This window comes from Euprymna scolopes, chromosome 10 (assembly GCF_053919585.1).
Source record: "Euprymna scolopes isolate OS-2025 chromosome 10, ASM5391958v1, whole genome shotgun sequence".
Classification (NCBI taxonomy): Eukaryota; Metazoa; Mollusca; class Cephalopoda; order Sepiida; family Sepiolidae; genus Euprymna; species Euprymna scolopes.
The window spans coordinates 70,964,703-70,991,479 of NC_136491.1; the positions used below are offsets into that span (position 1 = coordinate 70,964,703).

General features: G+C 32.1%; 1 protein-coding gene across 2 annotated transcripts in view; it reads right to left on the bottom strand.

The window, feature by feature from the left end:
- The window catches only part of LOC145286094 (uncharacterized), a 164,646-nt gene that overhangs the window by 102,901 nt on the left and 34,968 nt on the right, over positions 1-26,777 (bottom strand). Inside the window, exon 1 of one of the 2 annotated variants that reach the window (XM_080134773.1) lies at positions 15,509-15,654. The exons of the other annotated variant lie outside the window; for it this stretch is intronic. The gene's annotated coding sequence lies outside the window, so the exon portion shown is untranslated. Of the gene's footprint in view, positions 1-15,508; positions 15,655-26,777 lie in introns of those variants that run through there. 2 annotated transcript variants of the gene reach the window in all.

Consider the following 26,777-nt stretch of genomic DNA (forward strand, 5'->3'; position numbering starts at 1 on the left):
AAATGGATGTCTTAGGGTAAATAGTTTAACAATGCTGTTATAATAAGAAATAAAAATGGATGTCTTAGGGTAAATAGTTTAACAATGCTGTTATAATAAGAAATAAAAATGGATGTGTTAGGGTAAATAGTTTAACAATGCTGTTATAATAAGAAATAAAAATGGATGTCTTAGGGTAAATAGTTTAACAATGCTGTTATAATAAGAAATAAAAATGGATGTCTTAGGGTAAATAGTTTAACAATGCTGTTATAATAAGAAATAAAAATGGATGTCTTAGGGTAAATTGTTTTACAATGCTGTTATAATAAGAAATAAAAATGGATGTCTTAGGGTAAATAGTTTAACAATGCTGTTATAATAAGAAATAAATATGGATGTCTAAGGGTAAATAGTTTAACAATGCTGTTATAATAAGAAATAAAAATGGATGTCTTAGGGTAAATAGTTTAACAATGCTGTTATAATAAGAAATAAAAATGGATGTCTTATGGTAAATAGTTTAACAATGCTGTTATAATAAGAAATAAAAATGGATGTCTTAGGGTAAATAGTTTAACAATGCTGTTATAATAAGAAATAAAAATGGATGTCTTAGGGTAAATAGTTTAACAATGCTGTTATAATAAGAAATAAATATGGATGTCTAAGGGTAAATAGTTTAACAATGCTGTTATAATAAGAAATAAAAATGGATGTGTTAGGGTAAATAGTTTAACAATGCTGTTATAATAAGAAATAAAAATGGATGTCTTAGGGTAAATAGTTTAACAATGCTGTTATAATAAGAAAAAATTTCCATAAAATAGCTATTCTGTAATTATTGCCTTTAAATTTTTAAAGCCTTTTAGAGATTTGTATTTTTGGGAAAGTACAAGTTTAATAAATTCAAATTTATAAATAAAAAAAAAAAAAATTATTTAAAAAAAAAATTTCAGACATTTAAAATTAATAGGATTGAGAAAAATAGTTTTAGGCAAGTAAAATATCAATATTCAATATTTATTCATGGCGATTCACATATAAGTATGTATTAACATTTGTCCATGAATACCGAGAGAAACGCTATGCATTTGCACGTAGGGTGCACAAGAGAACAAACATGATTCTGATAATACAAAACAGAAATATCCCAAGATGACTCACTGCAAAGCATGGCATGAGGACCTCCACTCCTACCCCAAAGGAACAAACTATTGATGCAATTATTGGAGACACAGAGAGAAGGAGTGAGGAAGAGATAGAAAAAGGGGTGCAGGTAGGACAGAGGCAGAATGAAGAGCATAGCTCAGGAAAATACAGAAAAGGCCATGGAGAGTGGAAATTAGAAACAGATTATTTTGAGTAAAAAGAGAATGTGTGAAATAGTGGTGTTTGTTCATAAGACAGTCCACAGTTCTTCACAGCTGTCATTATAGCAATTCACTAAAATTATGTGTTCACTGGCAGTCATGCACAGCCCATCCAGTCACCAGTTAATAACATTGCATAACAAATTATCTGACAACTCAAGAAATATCTGTCAGAAGAAAATAAATAAGTCCAAATTTATGAGGAAGATTGAATTACACAACAAAAATTAAAAGTTAAAATGAAAGGTCCTAAAAGGTCATAAAAATTGGAGAAACATTTTTTACTTTTCAGCAAAAATTTACAAGAACATACATTATATAGAAAAACTATTAAAATAAAGGTAATTACAAAAGGTTTTTTAAATGCTTTTTATTATATTTTACTAATGAAATCCTTTTAATAGAATCTAATGGTTAGCAAAAATCCAAGACAATTTTGACTGTAAAATAATACAAATGTTTTTATTTAAAGGAAATATAATGCATGGTAGCAAATAAAATGCACGATTTAAAAAATATTTTAAATATAAATGAAACATTTTAGAGAATAAAGATTTTATACAAGTTTATGAAAATGACGTCTGTTTTTGTTTTTCAAATATTTCGTATTTTGACTACTCTTGGCAATTTTAATATTCAGAGGTCGCTTATCTAACTACTTTTTCTTCCATTTATTATTATAGACCAATGTGTATTTGGTGTAATGCTTTCTTTTGGGTGAGGGCGTTTCATTGGTTAATTAAAAGAGGATAGTTTTAGTAGAAATTGTTACATGTTATTGTAGAAGTGGGAGGAAGGTATTATAGTGATAGTAAGAGTTAGAGACAAAATATAGAGAGGAGAATAACTATCTGAATTAAAATGAGAGTAAAATAGAAAATGTATAAATTCATCTGAAATAATGCCCAATGTATTTATCCAAATTAAACTATAACTTATTTTAAGAAACTTCTATTATGTCTAAAATTTAATAGTTATTTTGAATCATTAAACAATTAAAATAGTGACAAACATGTTTATGAAAAGCTATTGATTTTACAGATTTATAAAAAAAAAAAAAAATTTTTTTTTACTGTTTGTCAACAATTAAGCTGTAGAATTACTGTTAAAAGATTAACAGTTTAAAATTGTTTGGTGTTATTTTCTTTTTATTATATACTATACTATTGTATTTTCCATTAACTGTTTTTGAATGTATTTTTATAATTTATCCAGTCTTGTTCAGGTTTATAATTATCAAACAATTCAAATAGATAAAATAAACCAATGAACTTGGGTTAAAACCAGTTTTCTTTTAAGATGGTCAGGTTTCTGGAAAGTTGGAAAATAAATAAAAAAAATAAATAAAAAAAGATAGATAGATAGATAGATAGATAGATTACATAGACACATATTTTGCTAATTTTTTTTTCTCTAAATATCCCAATATTTAGGGGATATAGAAAAGGGAAGAGAATGTGTATTGTCATATCAACTTTTGCCGGCTTAGACTTTCATAGACTCTGGTCGTTTCAAAAGTTAGCTGCTTCTGGTTAAAAAAAACTCTTTATATGCAAAATAAAATCCTTGCTGTTGTCCTTTAATGAAGTCCTTAAAGTCTTTTTTACCATTATTTTGTCTTTTGGATATATTAATTTATACATCTTATCTATTATTATACTAAACATGAGTTAATCAACGTTTGCTTTCCTAAGACTTGTATCCTATATAAAGTAGAACTCCGAGACATGGCATTAAAAATTAGTAATAAAATATAGTATAGTATCTAATACACATGTATATAATCAAATAACATTATAACACCATAAGAAAGGGTAAATACCATAACCATGGGCCAGAAAAACATCATATTCCACATCATAACCTGGAAAAAAAAACGTATCCTAGGGCTACTGTACTTAAAACAAAATACATAGTTCTAAGACGGAGTTATATTTGAAGAAAAAAAAAAAAAAAAGTCTGTTTTATTAATTGTTTAAATTAGCTGTAGTTTATAATTGAACAAGTCAAGCATCTCTTAGATATTTCTGTATTTACCCATATTACTCTATGTTGATTCACCCACTCTTATATTTGTACATGTCTTTGCGCATTTAGAGGAAGTGCCTGCATATCATCTAATATATATATATATATATATCTGTATACATCACAAACACGTACGTAAATTGGATAGCAAAATAATAAGCCTCTTTACTTTTATATAAAAATAAAGGATAATATAGAAGAAAAGAGACTTCTTTTTAGTGATAGAATTATGTTGTAAAAGATGTCACAGTCCATGAATGAAATCAAAACAGAATAGCGGTTATGAACCACTCATTCACTGATACGTCTAGTATTTTATATTTACACATAATTTTATTCATGTTTATAAATATTAACTGAAATGCTTTCCAAAATGATTGAAGTTGTTTACATTTTACAAACGACTTCATTTGCAAAAGCTGTTGGCTTTTGGTCCATGGATTTACAGTGATCATATCAAACAACTCTCATCAACAGTTCATCTATGACTGCAATCTGATACAAGTTTTGCTATTTAACACAAAGTATTATTCAAATATTTAAGTGTCACAAGTTTTAAAATGAAGTTTTATCTGTCGTGAATATTGATTTCATCTGATGGATTATTTGTCAATATGTTAACAATGTGTTAATGGATTATCTTATCAAAAACATGCAATTATACATATACTAGCAACCAGCTTAAAGATTGAACATCCAATTTACAATATGCAATTTTAAGGTGTATTCAGCATGTACTGAAATAATTGATAAATTTATAGATTTTAAAGTGTACTCAGCATTTACCAGAAATGAATGGAGACTAATATGTAACCCTGTACAAAACACTGGAACCCATAACAATTCTTAATTTAATTTTTATTTATGGATATCCAGTACGAATGCAACCTCCCCCCCCCCCAACATTATTGTATCCCATCAGACATAGCTCCTGTTCTTAGGCAGTTGGATTGATTGCCTGTGTTGTGAGAAACTCCATCAATAATATAAATCTCACCTATCTGTTTAAATGTATGTATGTATGTTTGTATGTCTGCCTAAAACTTTTGACAGAGGCAATAGATTTTCATGAGATTGGTATCATTTTTGACCTTCAGACGACAAATATCGAAAATTGGCCAAAAACATTAATTCCTTCACTCTCAACTGGGCACTTTTCTACAGGGAGGGGTCGCTTTTTTTTTTCGCCACTATTTTCAGAAGTCATCCCCTCTTTTCGATTGTCTTAATTTAAACCTACATCACTTCCAGTTTGGTGATGGGTGAAATAGCAAATACGTCAGGGTTTTTTTTTTCATGTTCTTTGCCTCTTTTGCGGTATGGGTTTGAGCCTGCCACCTACTACCATTTTTTTTTTTTTGTTCAACACACACCCCCAAAACACCCAGGCTAGTCATTCATAAGGGAATACAGACAAAGATATTGTTGGACCTTGATTTTCCCCACCTTATAAAAAAATGGTAAATATTGAAAATTCATTTTAAAATATCACTCTTTGATTGTCCTTAGTTGCCATCACCTTTTCTGCCTTCCTCTCTTTCTCATTCATGTGTAAATTTGAAAAATAGTACGACAAATGCTTACAAACAGAAAGAGTTACTTTATTATCCGGAGGTTTGACCTAAATAAAATGTTTTATTTAGAATGTTTACTAATTGAAAAAAAAAATAAAATAAAATAAAAAAAGGGTTCTTTTTCTCGCATTAAACTATTACGCTCTCACCCATATATTAATTTGATTCCTGGTGACCCTCACACATATTAATATAACAGTACTTTTTTTTAACAGAATCCAAATATGATAATGCAATGTTTGTAAAAGTAGCTTATGTAGTTTGTTACCTTTAGTCAGACACATACAGGGGTAATTTAGTATCTGCTCTCATGAGACCATCCTCCCAGTGGGCGTAGTGTAGTATATGTTCATTATGATACCATCCTCTCAGGTTAGGTAAATTATATGCTAGTTAATGGCATACTAAAAAAAAGTTGGTTTCCATTTGTCATTATGAAAGAATTTTTACCAACACATAAAAATTGTCAAAATAATTGAAAAATTAAGACGTAGTGTAGTGTAATGTATTTACGTAAAAACAAAAAACAAATCAATAGCGATTATTAATATCAAAGAAAATGAAATTGATATTCAAAATCAGTTAATCGTACAATTCATAAAGCTAAAAGGTTACAGAAATTTTATTCTTTAATTTTTTTTTTTTGGTAAAACTTATCTAGAGTTCTGTCCTGAGGTTGTTTTGAAAAAGGAACAGGAATTTAAATTTCGTTTCGTTTGAATCTTTTTTAACAAAATTGAAAACTCACCGTTCACATTCGAAATGTCAACTTTTATAGGTTTTTTGACAAGGTTGGGAGGCGGGGAGTATTCCGAAAGCAGTTTTCCGTTGTCAGCATACCTGAAAACCTCCAAAAGTCGACATTTCGAATGTGAACGGTGAATTGGACTTAATGTAAACAAAATATACATTTTTTACCAAAATTGACTTTTTTTTCGTTTAAAAATTAAATTTCGTTTTTGTTAATAGAATTTTATTTTTATAAAAAAATCATTTGTTTTTTCTTCTCTATCTTATCTTTCTTCTATATATCTTTTCTTTTTTCTTCTCTTCTCTCTATATAAAATGATCTTTTTCTCTTCTCCATCTTTTTTTTTCTATTCTTTTCTTCTATCTTCTTTCTTTTTCTATATATAAAATGACCTCATTTTTTTCCCCTCGGAATTTGACCTTATTAGGATTCAAAATCAAGACATTACATGCAAATGTAATATGCACAAACGGCAGAACAATATCTGAGATAGGTAATAGGCATATAACCTACTCACTTCCTCAATTATCTTAGATTCCTATTTTTTTTCTGCTGAGAGTCCATGGTCACTATCGTTTAAGATCAATGGAAGTGATAGAATCTTTTCTCTCTAATAAATTCCTCCTCTCCCTTCCACCACATAACACCGTTGCTGAAGTGTTCACAAGGAACAATTACAAATGAACACTGGTTTCAGTTTTCTTTACTTATTAGGTGCTTAGTAAAACTGGAATTAACTGAATCGAAAGGTTACTTCGTAGTTGCTTATAAAAAAAAAAAAAAAAAAAAAAAAAAAACAGGAATTAACCGAATCGAAGGGTTACTTATGCCTTTTTTTTTTTCGCTGTTTTTTTTTTTTTTTTTTTTTTTTTTTTTTTTACGAACACGTTTTTCCATGATTTTTGCTTTTCCGATTTCTTTTTTGAATAAATATAACGTTTGTTCGCTGTTTTCGTTTTGTTTTGGTTTTGCCAATTTCTTTGAGGAAATTTAACAGCATTTTTTTATATTACAAAGATATTACTTCGCTTACTCTTCATTTACCCCCTCCCTTACACACACACCTCCGACCAACCGGGCAACGCCGGGTAGCGCCGCTAGTTCCAAATATTTTAGTTTTTTTTTTTATTGGCGCATGCGTAATTAAAAATAAAAAAAGATTAAAACAGAATGTAATTTAGATTTCCATTCCATTTTAAAAACAGAGTGCTTTTGATAAGTTTTACCCTTAAAAAATTTTTTTTTTTAAATATAATCGTAAAAAACTAATAAATAGAACAAATGTGAAAGGAGTGTAAAGGAGTCGATTGTAGAAACACGCCATCAAAAGTGAAAGGAGAAAGACTATAAGGCGAGGAGGAGGAGGAGGAGGAGGAGGAGGCGGCATAGATCCCTATTTAATTGCATCCCCACGAGGGCAAATAAGTTGCTTCTTAATATGGATGGTTTAACTCCATAAAAAATGTGCAAGAAGAATTTCTCCTGCCATAACACCTTGCTCCTAACCCATATTTTGGTGATTCCCACATCAACTATGGCATAAAGGATCGGATAAAGCCCAACATTGGCGACGACTGAAAAACAACAAATGCTTACAATCGCGACGCATCGGACTCACGCGACCAGACTTACATTCCATTGCTATTTGTCAATGGCCAAATAAATCATTTCGATTTGAAACTAAAAAAAAAGCTATATTTTGAAATTTCATATAAATGTTGTTCCCTAATAAAACGACGACTACTGAACAATCGATTTCGATGTAGTTTAGGAGAAAGCTGTGAAAGAAAATATGATTAGTTAACCTCTCATCCATGTCATTGTTTTATATGCGACATACCCCCCCCCCCCCAATGTTATTTATTTTTAAAGCAATCTGATTATTTGATTTGTTTGGATAAAAGCAACACATTTTCAGATATATAAGTAGGCACCGCCAAAACTGGGGGGGCAGGTCAGTACTTTTTGACGGACCGTCTTTTCAAAAATCTACCAAAAATCAGGTAATTATCCGATCAATACGAAATTTTCAGCGATTATTAGGAGAAGAATGAACTTTATAACAGTGTACTTATTTTTCATAAACGATATTTATATATATATATATTTTTTTGCTTACAAAACCCCCCCTTGTTTTGAAGTGGGAACAAATATGCTTAAAATAATCATCTGAAACTGAAATCAACATATTGTGTTGTTGTAAGGGACAGAATTATAGATTAAAAAAAAAAAAAAAAAAAAAATTGTTTGCATACCTTATTTTGACGTCTGAATATCAGAACTTCGATTGTGTTTAATTATCCCGCTTTTGAGTTTTGAAGTGTGAAATTCGGTGAATATGTTAAGTAAAATAATTAATTTAAGTTAAGCAAAACAAAAAAAAAAAAATTTTTAATATTTATACGAAAAAAGCGATTTTAAAATTTTTGATAAATAAATTAACAATTTTTTTTTAGCAAGCCGAATAATGCATGACCATTATTAAACAGGGCATGCTTTGAATAATCGATACCAAAAAAAAAAATTCGATAAATATTGTGCCCTTTGTGTTAAAAATAGCATCATTTTTTTCGATCCCGTTTGAAAACGTTTGCCGCCTTTCGACTACGGTGGACCAAACGCGCTGAAATAATTTTTTTTTATTCAGCTTTAAATTGCCCCCCCCCCATTTTGGGGAGCCTGCCCCCCACACACATACACATTAAAAACCAAACGCATACAAATGGTCACCCATCTGGTACTGGTCAGCCTCAGCTTAATAATACATTGAAATTTTCGTCACTGAAAAATAAGTTTTTTTTGGCCTGTTTGGTCTTCCATAGTTTTCGTCTCATCCAAAGAAAACGTAAACAGATTCGATCTGAACTCTACGTCAACGCGAAATATTTGGTTACCTATATGAATAAGTAGAATTATTTGAAATTCAGGTACTTATATTATAATATTTTTGCATATTCTCTTAGAAAATCATCCTAAATCTTAGTTAGACAATAAATAAATTAATTAATTATTTCAAAAACCCTTTTTTTTAAATATTTAAGTACGTTTTTTGTGCAAGACAAAAAATGTCAATTGTTAACTTTTTGGGAAAATTTAACATTTAAAATTGAATTAAAAATAGTAGAAAAAGTTTTACATTATTCTGTTTTCTATATGATAAAATTCAGGGTTTTATCTTTCTGGAAAAAAAAAGTTACTCAGAAATAATGGATTTTAATAAATGTAATTTCGTTTTAAAAAACAACAACAACTTGATTTTTCGGCCATTTTTGGCGGTGCCTATATAAGTACTAAAATAGTTTTTCCATTTTTAGCAGGATGATTCAGTGTACCCTGGTCCCCATTTTTGACCGGTCAGACAAATCTGGTTCAAAAAGCATTTTTTTTTTTTTTTACGGTATATATCTTAAACTGAACACCATTCATATGAATTTTTAAAAATCGATTTACAATTATGATAAATGAAAATTAAATTTGTTAAAAGTGTAAAAATATATGGGGTATATTGAAGTGGTTAGCTCTGCAAATAGCTATCAAATTTTATTGACTAGTTGTGTTTCTAACAACGGTGACAGGATAAATTAATCCAACGTAAAAATATTAATTTATCCGATTTTGCGGATTTCTTTCATTCCTTTTGGTGCAAATGATTTGTTTTCTGATTGTGAATTATTTTGCATATACTAATTTATTTTCTGATTTTCGCGGATTAATTTGCAAATATTAATTTATTGCCACTCGGACTTAACTTATAAACAAATGAAATCAAACTGAAATATATTACAAAGTAAACATAATGACGACGAAAATTGCCTTTATAGGACGCCAAAGAAATTAATATTTACAAAATAAATTTTTTTAACAAATCAGACAAATCAATAGATTGATGAATGTCCCCTGTCACCGCTGACACATAGACAATACTAATCGATAAAATTTCGTAGCCATTTACGCACTCCCCTCCCAAAATAAAAATTTAATAACATCGAATCTTCAATTTCTATTGTCATCAGCGTCCACCATCTATGCATATGAAAATAAACATCCAGTTTGTTTGTTTTTTCAAATTCGAAACAAAATACATTTTTCTTTCCGTTTACGTATTGATCATTTTCATAAACAATTACTTCATATAACAAAAGGAAAAGGGTTAATTTGAAAAGAATAGAGAGTATGTTGTCAATGAACATGAAGTGAGTGAATATACACAGGTGATGATGCGAAAATATAGGCAAAAAATAAACAGGATTGACGATGTCGGGTTTGTAAAAAAGTTATCAAAAACAAATATATAACAAATGTTATCAAAGGCAAGATTAAGTTACTTTTCTACCTAAGTGGATATGTTTTTAGTGTTTTTATTTAATGTAACATGTTTATTCAGCTCCAAAAACAGTGTTTACTGATGTATTGAAATTAAAAATGGCGCCCGACTCTCTTTCACACGGTAAGTTTAGTGAAAGGAGTTAAAAATTAAAAAAAATACACAAAATACTGTTAAAAACCCACCGAATATATGTCAACATGTCACGGTAATATATATTGAGCGAGTTTCTAACAATATTTGCCTAGTTTTTATTTATAACTGCTTTCCCCAAACTTACCGTGTCAAAGAAAGTCGGGCGCGGGCGCCATTTTTAATTTTCCAATACATCGGTAAACACTGTATGTTTTTCGAGCTAGATTAACATGTTACAATTGTTACATTAAATAAAAACACTAGAAAATTATCCGGTTAGGGAGAAAAGTAACTTATCTTGTCTTCTAGGGCATTATTGAATTTTCTCGTGCACAAGCTTCTTTTTTGAATTCGTGGCCATGGGTCGCTATCAGAGGATTGTTTGTTTCTTTTGTACGAAAAATTTTATAATTTTTATGTGATAATTTTCATTTAAAAATTATTTCAGCAAATTTTAATTTAACTATAAAATTTTACCTGAAAAAAAGATTCTGTGGTTATTATTATTATTATTATTATTATTTTGTGCAGGAGAAACCGACTGTTGATGGCGGCCGGCCCACACGGCCACGAATTCAGAATAGAGGCATGTGAGAGAGAAAATTTAATATCGCCTAGATCAGCATTAAAAAAAAAAAAAAAAATTGTATAGTTATGGGCAGACGCAAACACTAAAAAACTAGATTCTATTTTTATTAAGCGATTACATGTGAAGGGTGAAAAACTTGGGAGAAGGAAAAAAATAGTCTTCGTTAAGAGTCGCACGTCTTTGTTTACAAAATCATTCGGCGGAAGTGACGTCACACAAATTTTAAGGTACGGATGACCAACACTAGATATAATGTAGCTTTTTTGGTAAATGTGACTATCGGAATAGCCGGCCAAATCACTACTGAAAAAAAAAAAAAAAAATCGTCCGCGTCTATCAAATTTAAAGACCGAACCGGAAACTTGAAAACGAAATGAAACGAAATTTATATGTAGGAATAAATGCTAGCTATGGAGGATCTGCTGCATTGCTGCAATGCTGCAGGTACACATTTACCAGAAAAGATGCATTTCCCCTGTTATTATTTTAGTAAGAACCAATTACTATTTCAATCAATGTGCACTGACTGCACTGGCCTGTCACTGCACTCACTGGTTGTCCAACCTGCAAATGGTGTTCATTCTGAAAGCCATTCTTAACATAGGGAAGTTGAAAAATAAGAAAATGCCTTTCGGAATAACCCGCTCCCCAAACTTCATGTTAAGAACGGCTTTCGGAATGAACACCCTTTGCAGGTTGGACAAAAACCAGTGCAAGTGCACATTGATCAAAATAGTAATTGATTTTTACTAAAATAATAACAGGGTGAATGCATCTTCTCTGGTAAATGCGTACCTGAACTAAAATAAAAAAGAAAAGTGCAATAAATAAATAAAGCAGACAAATAAAATAAACAAATTTCATTTCGTTTCAGAGTTTTCGGTTCGGCCTTTAAGTTTGATGGACACGGACGATTTTTTAGCGATGATAATCATCGCCGATGATTTAGCCACGTTAAATTATTTACGCATATTTTTTTTTTTCCAACGAGATTTTGTTAAAAATATATTTACGAACCGTTTTTTTTTTTTATTAAAAAAAAAAAAAAAAAGTTAAAAAAGTTCATAAACATATTGGAGAAAAAAATATCAACACTTGATGTTTGATTAAAGGTTATAATTTTATTATAAAAGTTCAAATACAGACTATTTGAATAAAACTTCTTTGCTTAAAAAAAAGAAAAAAAAAGCTACATTATATACAATGTGGGTCATCCGTACCTTAAAATTTAACTGGCATCACTTCCGCCGAATGGCTTCGTAAACAAAGTGCGATTCTTAACGAAAGTCATTTAAAAAATCAATTATTTTTTTAAATTTGGAATGTCTTTCGTGTATAAATTTAACATAACATCATTGATTTCTCATTTCCAGGCTATTTTAGAGCAGTTAACCAAATATGTTACCACTAATCCGTGTAGCAAAGTAGAAAAACCACCAAACAATCGCCTAAAAGAAGTAGCCCCCCCCCCCATTCTAGATAGCAGGTACTCTTGCATAATTTGACCCGAATTCTCGTGAATTCCCGTCAAGCATGGATCGGGCGAGACCGGCAATAATCGGTGTCAGCCGAGCGTTGTTGAAACGCTAACTCAACTTTTTATTTTATTTATTTAATTTTTTTTTGTTATTTTTTTAGTAATTTTTAAGATGATATTAAGTGGGTGGGGCGATTTTTTATTTTCTGATTAGTTACTCATTATTTTTTTTATTTGAATTTTTGGGAGTTTGATTAGCCAAGCAGACGACATTCGAATTGGAAGAAAGCGATTAAACAAAACAAAACAAAACAAACAAACAAAAAAAAAGCTGACAAACAAATATATTTTCAAACTCGCGAAAAATGAAAAATGACAGGCAAGAAAATAAATCTATACATGTTAGAAAAAGAAATGAAAACATGCAGACAATCTCATAATGTCAAAAGAAATTGCTGTTCCCCCAAAAATGATGTGCAACTGCAACAATTGTAAACAGAAATCGTGTGTAAAGGATGGTTTCCCCTGGAGATGTACAAATGGACAGTGCCACCAAAAGAATTGACAACAAGTCTTAAAAATAAAAAAAAAATAAAAACATGGTTACAAAAAACAAAAAAAAAAAACCCAAGAAACTTGTACTTACACCTAACAATTATACGATTAAAACATCTTTTCTTGGAGAAAAAAAAAAAAAAAAAAAACTAAAATGAAATAAACATATTTTCATTTTTCAAGGTAGGTTTTTTTGTTATTTTTTATTATTTGCATTTGTATTTTTTCCGGTTTGTTTTGCTTTTTTTTCATTAGTCTGCGTCTATTAGGACGCGCTCGGGCTGACACCGATAATTGCCGGTCTCACCCGATCCATGCTTGACGGGAATTCACGAGAATTCGGGTCAAATTATGCAAGAGTACCAATTTATATATGAAACTGATCCCCACTCTAAAATTCTAGAACTAGGCATTTGGAGCAAAACCAAACCGACTTTTAAACTTAGATTAGAGTTAGTTTAGGGTAAAATTAAGCTTTTTTTTTTTTACAGCTAAGTTTTGAGGGTTTAACGTGTAATTGCCTAAAAAAGGAGTTTGTACATATATATTCGAAAAAGTTGTCAAAAAAATATATAACAAATAAATGTTATCAAAGGCAAGATAAGTTACTTTTCTCCCTAACTGGATACTTTTTTGTGTTTTTATTTAATGTAGCATGTTTATTCAGCTCGAAAAACAGTGTTTACCGATGTAATACATCGGTAAACAAACACTGTATGTTTTTCGGCGATGTATGTATTGAAAAATTTTAAATGCCATCCGAACACGGTAAATCTGGGAAAAGGAGTTATAAATAAAAAACTAGACAAAATACTGTTAGAGACTCGCTTAATATATGTTACCGTAACATAGACTGACATATATTCGGTGGGGTTTTAACAGTATTTGGCATATTTTTTATTTTTAACTACTTTTCCCAAACTTACTGTGTGAAAGACAGAGTTACATCGGTAAACACTATGCTTTTGGAGCTGAATAAACATGTTACATTAAATAAAAACACTAAAAACATATCCACTTAGGTAGAAAAGTAACTTACCTTGCCTTTGATAACATTTATTTGTTATATATTTGTTTTTTGACAACTTTTTAAACAAAAAAATTGTTTGAGCGTTGGTTCAATAATAAAGCAAAAGTTTTGTTATTTCTTTGTTTTTACACAATAAAAATTACTTTTTAAAAAAAATGATCAATAGTAGTTCTCAACAGTCCAATCATATTTACCGACAAATACCAACATTACTACTACTGACTGCACTAGTTCGAGTCTGCAGTAGTGCAGTCAGTACTAAAAACTACTAATTATTCTGTAGTACTTACATCGTTTTTTGTTTTGTTTTTTAAAAAAAAACGTAGACTATGATCGGGTGTTATATATATATGTGTGTGTGTGTGTGTGTGTGTGTGTGTGTGTGTGTGTGTGTGTGTGTGATCAAAAGGCCACCCTTTTGCGTGGTCATACACATTATTTTTGGTGCTAGTGCACTTACTGATCCGCGCTATTTTTTTAATCGTATTTCAAAGTTTAAAGTTTTATGATATGCTTTTTTATTCAATTGTAAGGTTAAAAGTATAGAATAGGTACAAAACATCCTCCCCTCCCCATAATGGCTTTTTAAATAATAACGTTATTATTTCAGCATGGACCAATAAGTGAAAGTGCACTAGTACCTTATTTTTTAAGATTGTGTTGTTGAACCCAATTTAAAAAAAAATAATAGTTGATTGCAAGCATTGAACAAAATACATACAAAAGCAAAGAAAAATGACGAAATTAAATTTTCTTAGCGATAATAAGTAAAAAATATCTATGTATAATTTAAAATATAAATTAAATAAAGAGTCACACATTTAGGCTCATCTCTAAAAATGTGTATTTTTAGTATGCGTTGTGTCCTGTGGATGTAAAACTGGAAGTAGGGGGAGGGGTCAAAGGAGATAATATTGATACTAGTCGGGGAGAGAGGGGGGGGTAAAAATAACACAAATTATATTAATACAAGTTTACAAATACATTTTGAGGTCTGTAATTTTCATTGTTGTTCATAAAAATTGCAATCTTCCCCTCCATGAAAACTGAGTACGCTATTTTTAAAAGAAATGAAATGACAGATAAAGGTTTTTCGACAACGAATGGAGTTCACGAGAGTAAGACGCGATGAAACCGTTCTTTTTATGGCAATGTAGAATAAATAAATAAATGAATGTGAGTGTGTTTGTTTAGTGTAGAAAAAAATGATCAGAGTGCTCAATTACGTGTACAAGAAAGTATATATTTTTATTTCAAAGGAGACTATATACACACATCAGCTTGACTGTCATATATATATATATATATATTCGGTTCAAGAAAAAAAATGAGGTTGATAATATAGTTTAATATTGATGAATTAAGATTTTCTCTGGACATCGTTGTCCACAGCTGGACACTACGACTAGACATGATTATTTTAGACTAAGAGTTGAGATATTGAGAGGTATTGAGAAGAAACAGAAAAAGGAGAAGGTGAGGGGAGGGCCTCCCCAATGATCCTAATACGGGAACATTTCACTAGCAAATTCGGGTTTTAAACGAGTTTTGGAGAGAGAAAATATACTTTGTTTTTTAGATTCGTCGATTAAAACTTTTGGCTTTTATTACCCTCTAAAAAAAAATTAAAAACACAACAAAGTGGCGATCTTTGCGATTAGCAAAAGAAATAAAGGAGATAAAATGACGGTACCTGTGCCTTTGGTCCGCGACGCTGCTGCTACCGCTACTCCTGCTGTTATTACTACTACTACTTCTACTACTCACTAGGCTTAACACCACCTCTCCTATCCCTCTTTGTTAGTATTACTCTATCGTTTAACTTCCCGACCTCCTTCTTCTCCTTTCTCTCTCTCTCTCTCTCTCTCTCTCCCTCTCTCTCATTTACTGCTACTCTTTTTCAATGTCTGTGACTAAATTCCTCCTCCTGTCTCTTAATTTATTACGACTTCCCCCCTCCTTTCTTCCTACTCTTTCTTTCTCTCTCTTCTTTTCAATAACATGAGTTCGCCTATTTTTTATTTTTATAGGAGTGTATGCTTATTTAATATTATATGTGTGCGTGTGCGTATGACGGTCAATCAGGAAGAGCGCACAGCGCATGTGCGAACCCAGAAGAGGAAAGGGAAGAAGAAGAAAAGAGGAAACGTAATCAAACTAGGAGAAAGGGGAGGGTTGTACAATGTAGTTTTAAAAAAAAGTGGAGACGTCCAACAGAGAATTTACTTTTAACTGGGTTTTTCTTAGAAGAGAAATACAATCACATTTAGTGTAATCATACACAACTCAGCCGGTGTAATAAAATACTTCAGACTGCTGTAAACCAAGAATATTGTTGGCTGGAAATAATGTAAAACAGAGTGAATTTTGTGTAGCATTTTAAACAAAGTCATGAGTAATAATTGAAAATGTGGGAGTAAATTTTGAGGCCTTAATTGGCAAGAGAAAATACACACCCGCAGAGTAGAAGGAAGTAAATGTGTACTTAAAAATGCTTGTTAGTAGTACATATCAAGAAAGGGGGAAAATCGAAATGAAACAGCAGAAAGCTCAAAAGGAAAATAATTTCACAAAATTCTATTTTTTTTTTAATATTTATAAAAAGAAATAACATAAACACACACACATGTATGTATGTATGTATGTATGTATGTAAAACATCTTGAACAGCGCAAAAACAGAAGTGGCGAGAGATTGAAAATAAAATACAGCTAAAGAGATCCTTGAGAGAAGAAGAGGTGAGATTAATAATGGGAGGAGACCTGAATCTTTTTGAATCCCCACGAGGGAATAGTGGAATAAATGCTCGGTTTTTAAAGTGGGAAAATCTAGCTATCTTCAAAAGAGGCACTTTGAATTTATAGAAAAATTAAAACTAGTGCTTCAATATAGTATTTCTTCTCAACTGACAGGGTATAGAAAAAATGAAGTGTAGTATCAGAACAGACACTACACTTTATTCCTAATCAAAAAGGTGTAAGTAGGTAACTTTCACAGAATCTAAAAAGTAAACAAAATTAAAATAGAAATATATTAAATATTTTTTTAATCGAATGAGAAATACATAGAAAGAAAGGTTCAACTTATTTTTATTAAAATCGTGCACAAAAAGAAGATAACGAAAAAAAGTTTTTCCATTTTTTTCTTTTCCTTTTCTTTTTACTCCAAACTTCGCAATAGGACCTTAAAAAATGTACTATTGGCGAGGTTTGGAGTAAAAAAAAAAAAAAAAAAAAAAAAAAAAAAAAGATGGAGGACGATTATTAAAAGTTAGGTTCACAACCAAAATTATTCCGTTGAAATACTTGGGTTTCAAAGAAAGGCAAGAAATATGACTAGAAAATATTTGTACAAATATTTTTTATTAAGGAAGAAAATTAAAAAACAAAACATCGAAAACAAAATACGCGAGGATGGAAATGGGAGCAACGAAAAAGCGAGGTCTGTCTATATTGTAGGAGCCTCCTAAGGAGGAATAAAATTGTTGGGCAGCAAGGTTGTAGGAATGGGTGGGTAATTTACATAGAGCCATGGTGTATAGTTGGTGGCACCAGACCAGCCTTATTTCAGCCAAGCCTCTCGGTTCGATGGACTGAGGAGGGCGCTGTAACGACTGATGCCAAGAATTCTGGCATCATCATCATAATCATCATTTCTCCCCCCCCCTCCGTTCTCTCTAAATCATATTCTGTTTGTGAGAGGAGGAGTGCGTAATCAAATGATTTTGAGGACAGTAAAAACCAAGATGCGCGTAGCAAAACTTCAGCCCAATCTTCCAAACCTTTATATTATTTCTTTCTTGTACCCCCTCTCTCTCTCTCTCTCTCTCTCTTTCTCTCTCTCTCCAAACAGATCTCTTTATTTCAAGATTCCTTTACTGTTAATTCTTTAAGAATCGGGGTTTCCTTCTCTTCTTTCTGTAATATATAGGTTTCTGGTATTTTTATTTAGTTATTTTTTTTTACATGTTCGCATCCTCTTTAAATCCAACATCAACAATGTTACAAAAAAAAAAAAAATGAAAAAATAAATGGCTTATATCTCTCTTTCGAAATAAATACCAGCTAATAATAAATCTATTTGTTCATCCATTTTAGAAATATTCCGCGTTCCTTCCAATATTGTGTGCTTCATTTTCCCCTGTGCGCCGTACGTCGTTACGTACACGTTATTGTGGCTGTCCTTGAATGGACATGAGGTTCATTTATTGTATGCATAATCTTTCTCTCTACCTACATCTTTCGCGACTTCCCTATGTGCTATTTTCTCCCTTTTTACCTTTCAGCCTTTTTTTCTCTCTCTTATTCCCTAAGCGCACAGGCCCCTCCTCTTTCATACATTCACCCTCTCTCCTTCGTTCATTCATTCATTCAGATCCCCCTCCCCTTCCTCGCTATTACTCATTCCTTTCCCTAGGAAATGTGGAAGAAAAAAAAAACATAACTTGAGAATATTTCAATTTTCCTAAGTGCGTTGTGTTATCTCCCCCCCTTTTTTTACTCCCCTCCCACTTTCATTTCAGTTCGCATATTTTTGTTTTATTTTCTATTGGGGTTCTAAAAACACACACACACACACACACACACATATATATATATATATATATATATATATATATATATATATATATATATATATATATATATATATATAAACTTTTTGGAATAGGAATTTTTCTCCCGTTCTCCGTTTAAAAATGAGTTTTTTTTTTTCCTGTGGTTGCGAATGCAACGCTGGCAAATAAAGCTATTTTCAAGGTTTATTTTGAAAATATTGATTTTTATCATTTGAAAGAATTTTAGGACCAGAAAGAAAGGAAAGAAAAATCGAATATTATCTTTTTATAAACACATGCCCTAAGGAATGCGTATGTTTTTTTTGTTTTGTTTTTTTACCATGTCATCTCCACAACTTGATGCATTGGTTTTGGGTATGTAAGTATTCAATTGTGATTAAAAAAAACAACAATATAAAACTAACTGACTATCGTGAGATCTAGTACTTACACATAATAACGGCGTGTTGTAACACGCATATTCGCACACTTTTAATACACACGGGAGAGAGAGAGAGAGAGAGAGAGAGAGAGAGAGAGAGAGAGAGAGAGAGAGAGAGAGAGAGAACAAAAGCGCCCTTCTCCTCCGCCCCGACAACCACTCTCATTCGATATAGGCGCACACTTTGTAAACGCACGGAATCTCTCCGCTCTTTTCCACTCTATACAAAAGCCGTATATGATAATGCGAATGCTTAATAGAAGTAACACAGAAACTCACACTTGAAATGTGCATATTTTGGAATGAATACGCTTTTTCTCCTTTCAATGTTACATTCTGGTTGCATTTGCATGAATAAAACTTGCCTGTAAGCCCTTCTTTTTTTAGCGTTTCAAACTTTGAAGCAATAAATAAAATAAAAAAAAAAATGGAATGGTCTGACAAAAAAATAAATAAATTTTTCTAACAGGAGAAGAAGCAATAATCTTTCTCTTTCCTTCTCTCTTTCTCAAAATAAATTCTATAAATTAAAATACAAAAATATTTTTTATTAGCATTTCTGCTATATATTCGCCTTATCCAAGAATTAAAAAAATTTAATCTAACTAGAACTGACAAATAAAACAGATAAATGTTTCAGTTTACCTCCCCACGAGGGTAGAATCAAATTATTATTATTATTATTGTTGTTGTTGTTATTATTATTATTATTATTATTATTATTATTATTATTATTATTATTATTGTTATTATTGTTGTTGTTGTTGTTGTTGGGAAAATCCAACATTTCTCCTTCACTGACTAGGAAAGAAAAGGTAAAGTGTGGTCTCAGAACAGGTGCTACACTTTGATCCCAGAAAGAAAGGTCTGAATTGTATACCAGAGAAAAAAAATTAGCTTTGTGAAGAACCAAAAGTAAAATAAAATGTTTGGCGATGTAAGCATATATAAAAATAGATAATTAAAAAATAGCAATAATACAAAAAATCTAATTTTGTATTTTGCAGGGTTGGTGTTGTATATTTAAAAAAAAAAAGTCTTTTAATAATTTTGTTGTTTTTTACTCCTGATTCATTTGCTGCGTTATTCCTAATTTATTTTATTCTTCCTTTTATTTATTTTTTTTTTATGAAAAGAGAAAAAGAGCCTGGGTGAGAAGTGGGTAAGATTATGAGCACACAGCACGTGTGTGTATGAGTACATGTGTGTGTGCGCGCACATACGTGAACATGTCTATGTATATGTGTGTGTCTATGTGAATAAAGTGTATGCGCGTTTTTTTCTTTTCTTTCTTTTTTTTTTTTTGTTAACATCAATATTTCTTTCGAAGACTTATTTTTTTCCAATTTAATTTTTAACAATTTGTTAAAGTCAAATGAGCGCGAATTAAAACGAACAGAAAAAAGTATTTTTTATTATTTAAAGGTTGAAGTGTGGCTTGTTATTGGTTTGTGACTAAGTAAGTCTGAATTAGTTTGTTTTAGAACGATGATGATGATAATGACGCTGATGATGACGGCGGCGGCGGCGGCGGCGCCATGCCGGTTGTGCAGAAGAGAGAAAGAGAAAGAGAAATGATGAAAACGTCATTTCATACCGGTTATGCAGTAACGAAGGGTGAGGAGAGAGAGAGAGAGAGAGATGGGAAAGAGAGAGAGAGAGAGAGAGAGAGAGAGAGAGTACGAGTACGAGTACGTGCCGTGCCACTACTAGTGTCTGGGTCTCCCACTACTAATTCTAATGCTACTAATTTTCAGTCGAGAAAAAGAGGCCATGGATTTGTTTGTGCGTTAAAAATCGTCGGTGGTGAGGCCGGTCAAAACTTCACGTATTGTTTTCTAAATGAACTCCAGCATTTCTTCAGCGTGTTTGACGTCCATATTTACTCATTTACCAGTCTGCACGAGGGCAAAGTTAGATGCAAAGTCCGACGTCCTTCAATGGTTTTGTTTAGGCGCGAGAAAATAATAATAATAACATTGATATTCTGCAAGTTTGTTGGACGAGGAAAGTGAATGACCTAAGAATGTCGTGTTCGTGTTGCAGTGTATAAAAGTGTGTGTGTGTGGGGGGGGGGGTATACACACACACGCGTGTGTGCGCAATTCCCGTGAATCAAGTCATCTGTTATTATTATTATTATTATTATTATTATTATTATTATTATTATTATTATTATTATTATTTTTTTTTAAAATCTTAACTATGTTAAATGAATGCTTAATTTAAAATTTAAATGTAACCTTCATTGATGCAATATTAGATTCGTTTCTGGCGGACATTTTAGTCAAAGGGTGAAATTCACATTTTTGCAATTTAAATTATTTTCTTAAAAATTATGTTTTAACTTTACTGAAAGATTGCAATTTTTCAACATCTTTTTCCAGATCACTTCGTTTGCAGTTATAAATAAAAAATAAAAATGTAAAAAACATTCGATTTTATTAACCGTTAGGATAAAATTATATATTTTTAATTGGTGAATGGTGCTGACTGTTTGATGTAATGGGGAGCATTTGCAATATTTCTACGTATTAAAGATTTTTAAGTAGATTTAATATTTAAAATTGGATTGTGTTAAAAAAAAAAAAATAACCTAAAATCAATCTTAAACATTTTTCTTTTTTTTTTAATTACATTTTCACCCCAAACAAGGCACATTGCCAATTTGATGTAGGGGGCTACTATCAGGGACATAAGCTACAGGGGTACTATGTGGGGAATTGGGCAGCAAGATGTCGGTTCACGTTACATTTGAACTTCTGCATGTCAGTACAGTTGGGAAAGCAGGAACCCGGAAGGGAATTCCAAAGTCTAGCGGTTCTGGAGAAGAAACTACTGGAGTAGAAGGCTCTCTTACATCTAGGGATCTCAACTGTGAAGGGGTGGGATTTTGCTGCTTGTTGGGTTTGTCGGGGGTATTTACGTCGAGGGGGTACAAGTGCTTGCAGTTCGTCGGAGCATTCACCATTAAAATACTTGTAGAACAGGCAGGGGGATGCAACATTTTGTCGATGGGAGAGAGGCTGAAGCTTAGATGACAATTCAGGACCTATCAGGTGGTGACTCTCTTTTGAACCTTGTTTAGAAGTGAGAGACTAGTAGCAGATGCACCAGCCCAAATATGACAACAATACTCCATACATGGGCGAATGGTAGATGCATTTTAAAAATATTATTTCCAAAATAAAAATAAAAAAAAACAAACAAACACTACATATAGAAAATCTCAGACAAAAAAATACTCAAAACAAAAGGAAAACAATCTTGGTCTCTACAATAATAAAACGTATTTTAGCCGCGCAATTCTTTGAAAGATCTGACACTATGTTATCGAACCACATACATTGATTACATGTGGAAGATTCAGGACGGAATGTGAGAACGAACCATTTTTAAATCATCTTGAAATATTCAGCCTCCCCCCTCCGCAAATCTGCTGCCAATCAACACATGCAGCACAGAGTGAATGATGAATTTGGAAGTGTAAAAGACCACACGTACTTACACTGAGGAATGTAAAGATGAAGAAATGGCGAGAAGAGATAGTATCTTTGACATTCACTAAGAACCTACCAAAAACTGCATCCTCTGAGATAACATCCACAGATTTGGTATTTAGCATAATAAAACTACAGCAAATCAAACAAATCCATAATCTATGTAACGTCAAGATCCTCATTTGTGAGACTAAAAAAATAAAAAATCTCTGCAAAACGAAAACAATCATTTTATATTGGATACCAAACCATGTTGGCATTCATGAAAACAAGAAAAAAAAAAATGGATAAAAAAAATATCAAACCTATTCGAATACCTGCACAAATAATAGACTACAAAAATAATTCAATCGGCAATCTAAAAGAACAACCAGAATTCTAGAAGAATGAAAAAGAAGAAACTAAATCTTGCCTCACTCCACATAGACGACACATACATAACACACTCACATTTACAACTCTGAATTTTTTAGATGAGGTATGAATGTTTGTAGATTAATTGGACAATTGCTCTCATCTTGAGTGTTATCTGAATAACGTTTCGATCGATGTAACCTCTGCATCAGGTGTAAAAGTCGTCATATTTTGGTAGGCAAAAAGGGGGTAGCTCTGCATTCTAAGGTTTCAAATTTTTGGATCTAGTTGAAAGTAAATTTTGATGTCGATGTCTCCGTTCAGTTTTGAAAGATAAAGGATACCCCCTGAAGGGACAACTGCGCGTGTAATTGTGTGGCAAGAGTTGTGCAATCCCCAACCACACCTCTCCTGAATCAGCACTGCTTGAGTCCAGTGGCAAGGAGATGTCCAAGACGACTGGAAACAATGTTGAGATAAACGGAGAGCACATACAGCCTCCAAATGGTCACTCATCTGGTACTGGCCACGCTCATTATTGCTGAAGTAAATTTACACAAATTATAAAGATAATTTAATTATCAGGCATTTTTCCTGCCAAAACATGGCGACTTTTACACCTGATGAAGGTCATAGGTTACATCAACTGAAATGTTGATACTCAGGATGAGAACACTTGTCCAATTAATCTAAATAATACAAACACTCACATTTATTCAAAAGAGAAGACCTGTAGAGGGAAAGGCAATAGTAAAAGAAAGAATGACTAAGTCTATCCTTACAAAAGTCTATCAATTTTAATTGACAACCAAAAATAAAGATTTAGTAGTGAATGAGAGTTTAGTGTCTTATAATGTTGCAAGTAAAGAAGAAATTGCTTATTCTGTATAGAAACGTTTGTTCTGCTCTCACTGTATAAGTTCAATTGATTCTGCAGACTGTGTGTATATCTGCTTGCTTTTGTTTAGTCAGTGTAAGAGTATATGTGTAAATGTGTATATAAATGAGTTCAGTAAAGAATGTGTATATGCTATCATGATGTATTTATTCACTGAATGGACAGTGACAGCATATGGTTTGTGGTAGTTTCTCATTGTGTTGGCATGTGCCTCCGGCCAAAGGCCATGATTAGTTTTTAGAGACGAGCTCATGGTCATGTGCCTTGAGTCTGGAAAAGAGAAAGTGATAACTTTTCGTTTTTATATTATGCGCGGTGGGGGGGGGTATTGTAATATATGAAGGCATATATTTCTGTATTTTTGATTGGATAAAAGGAGATGTTGACTAAGATCTTATGCAATGAAGAGTTGATACCTTTAAACAACGTTTGCTGACTAATGCTGCTTCTATAGATTGTCTCTTCTGTATTGGCTGTCATGTTCCAATGGTAAAATTTATTGATCTCATTGAAATTCATGTTGGACATTAACAAGTAGATGACCTGAAGAGCCTTTTTTAGCAAGTCAATTTGAATGACCTTTTTTTTCTTTTCTGAAGAAAGATTCTACAAAAAAGTATAAACGCTCCACCTGTCTTCTACAAACTATAAAGAGGCATATATTAGCATGGATTGTAAGATGAACTCCTGTAATATTTTGTGAAACGAAAGGAAACAAAATCCTTTATAAACAAGAAGAAGGTAATGGTGGCTAAGGGGTTAATGAAACAGAACTGATAACCTAGGTGTGCCAAGTTCGAATCCAGTTTGTTTCACATAAACACTTTCATTTAGGGATGTTGGCAACCTTCACGTGGTTCCTTCTATAAGTACCCAGTGTTTTTCTAAAAAGAATTCCAACTAGAAAGATATGAAGGAATCAAATACCAACAATAATCATTTGATTCATACGAAATGAAAGAATGAATGATGCTCAACAGTATTGAACAACAACAATCCCTTCCGGGATTCTGCTTTCCCAACTGCAATGATATGCAGAAGTTCAAGTGTAATGTTAACAAACATCTTTCTACTCATCTCCCTTCATAATGACCCCGCTAATTAAGTCCCTGATAGTAGCCCCCTGCTTCAAAGTGGCACTGTGCCTTGTTTGAGGTGAAAATTGAATTAAAAAAAAAAGGAAAAAAAAAAGGTATTTATTTATGTTACCTACACCGTTGGGTGTTGTTTGCCAAAAGTTAAGACAGTGTCAAAGTAAAGAAAGGAATTAAATAAGTTAGTGAGCTGTTCAAAGATTACAAGCACTTGCTGTCTCTGAATGAAGAGAACCAGTGCTCAGGTGTCCAGTTGATAGAGTCAGGCGAAAGAAGACCCAGGAAATTCTCTGAAACTGCTGTCTAAATCATACAGAGGTTCTGGAGTAATCCATCAAGGGTTTGGTTGAAATTGATGCACTTTAGAAGCTGATTGGTTATCATGTAATCCTACCAGCTTACAGAGGATGTTCTCTGTACGAAGAAAAAGGTGTAAATGTTTATAACTACTACAAGTACTTCTTGTACAAACATAAATGCTAGCAAAATCAGAGTTTTCTACAGAATTTTACAAAGAATGATTATTCTATTTCGACCTTTAGTCGGCATCAAACAACATACTAAACTTCATATGCCATAAACAAAATGAAGCAAAGATAATTAGTAAAAAATGAATGAAGTTTATTTCTGATACATATTATGTTTCAGCATTTTTGAGATGAAGATTGCTAATTTTAATAATTCAGATAACTGTTTACTGGATATTATTCTCACAATGTTTGGGCCGATTTGACTTTATTCAGGTGTATCTTGTCAAATTTGAGAATCTTTAATTCTGGAATGCACAAAATTTTTAACAGAACCATTTTTTTAAACTGGCAACTTGCTTGGTGCAAGGTTTCCATGACGTTCTTTATGAGACCCATCTGCAACAGCTGAACCTTTTCTCAATGGAGTGCTGAAGACTGAGAGGCAACCTAATTTGGGCTTATAACCTCCTTCATGGCCATTATGACCTCCTTGGCATCTTATCTTCACCTCGGCACCTGAACATAGACTAAGGACAACACCTGAAGCTGTTTCATCAGAGATTTTGGCTAAACCAATGTAAAACCACATTTTCCATCAACATATTGTCTCCCTGAAATGTAAAACCACATTTTCCATCAGCATATTGTCTCCCTGAAATAAACTGCCACTTGAGGTTGTCACTGTGCCAATAACTGATCAATTCAAGATGAAGTTGGACAGGTGTTGATCAACTATATTTCAGACCGTCTAAATTTGCAGTGCCCCTTCTCTCTTTATTCACCTTCTTTTTCTTTGACTTTCTCTTTTCCCGCACCCCTTTTATACGGCGAAAAAACATGTAATATTTTAACCTGTACCAAATATAGTGAATTGAATTGAATTGACAGGAAGTAGCCTGATTTTTTTTGTCAGAATGGGTTTAAAGCCTCTAAAGTTTGTACTAAAATTGTCTATAAGTGTTATGTTATGACCCTTTAGGCTGTGATCATAGCATAGTATCTGAAAACTGTGGCAAGCGGGGTCAAGGGTCAGAACATTATCATTATTGGTCTTGTATTCTTATTAATTGATTTGAGCGACGGATGGGCGCTGGATCAGTTATTATGATTAGAAGAATAAACAATTAAATTGCGGAAGAAATGATTTATGTGTGAATTGCAAAAGGAATGTGAAAATAGAAAATATATGTAAACATTATTTTGGGGTTTTGAATAAACAAATAACTAGCTGTGGACATTAGGTTCGTCTGAGACACGTAATTAGGTGACGTAAGAGAAAACGTGAGGTAGTTAGTTTTGGAGAGATTCAGAGAGTTGAGGATTAACCACCAGAGCGAACAGACGTCTAGACAGGGGTGGACAGACAGATAGGGAGCGAGCTGTAAGAATAGAAATGTAGACGAACTGCAGATCCTGTGAAAACCATTTAAGACAACTGCAATAAATTTATATTATAAAAATATAAAGAGTTGTTTTAATGGTTTCACAAATAAGAACAGATGTCTCAATTGGATGGTACTGTTGTTTTATGGTTCGTCATGGAGCAGCGGGAGGATACAGAAGAACTCTTCAAGAAAAAAAGGTATGAAGCATATATTATTCTTCTTACATATGAACTGTAAAAATATCCCGTGTGATAAGTCTGATAC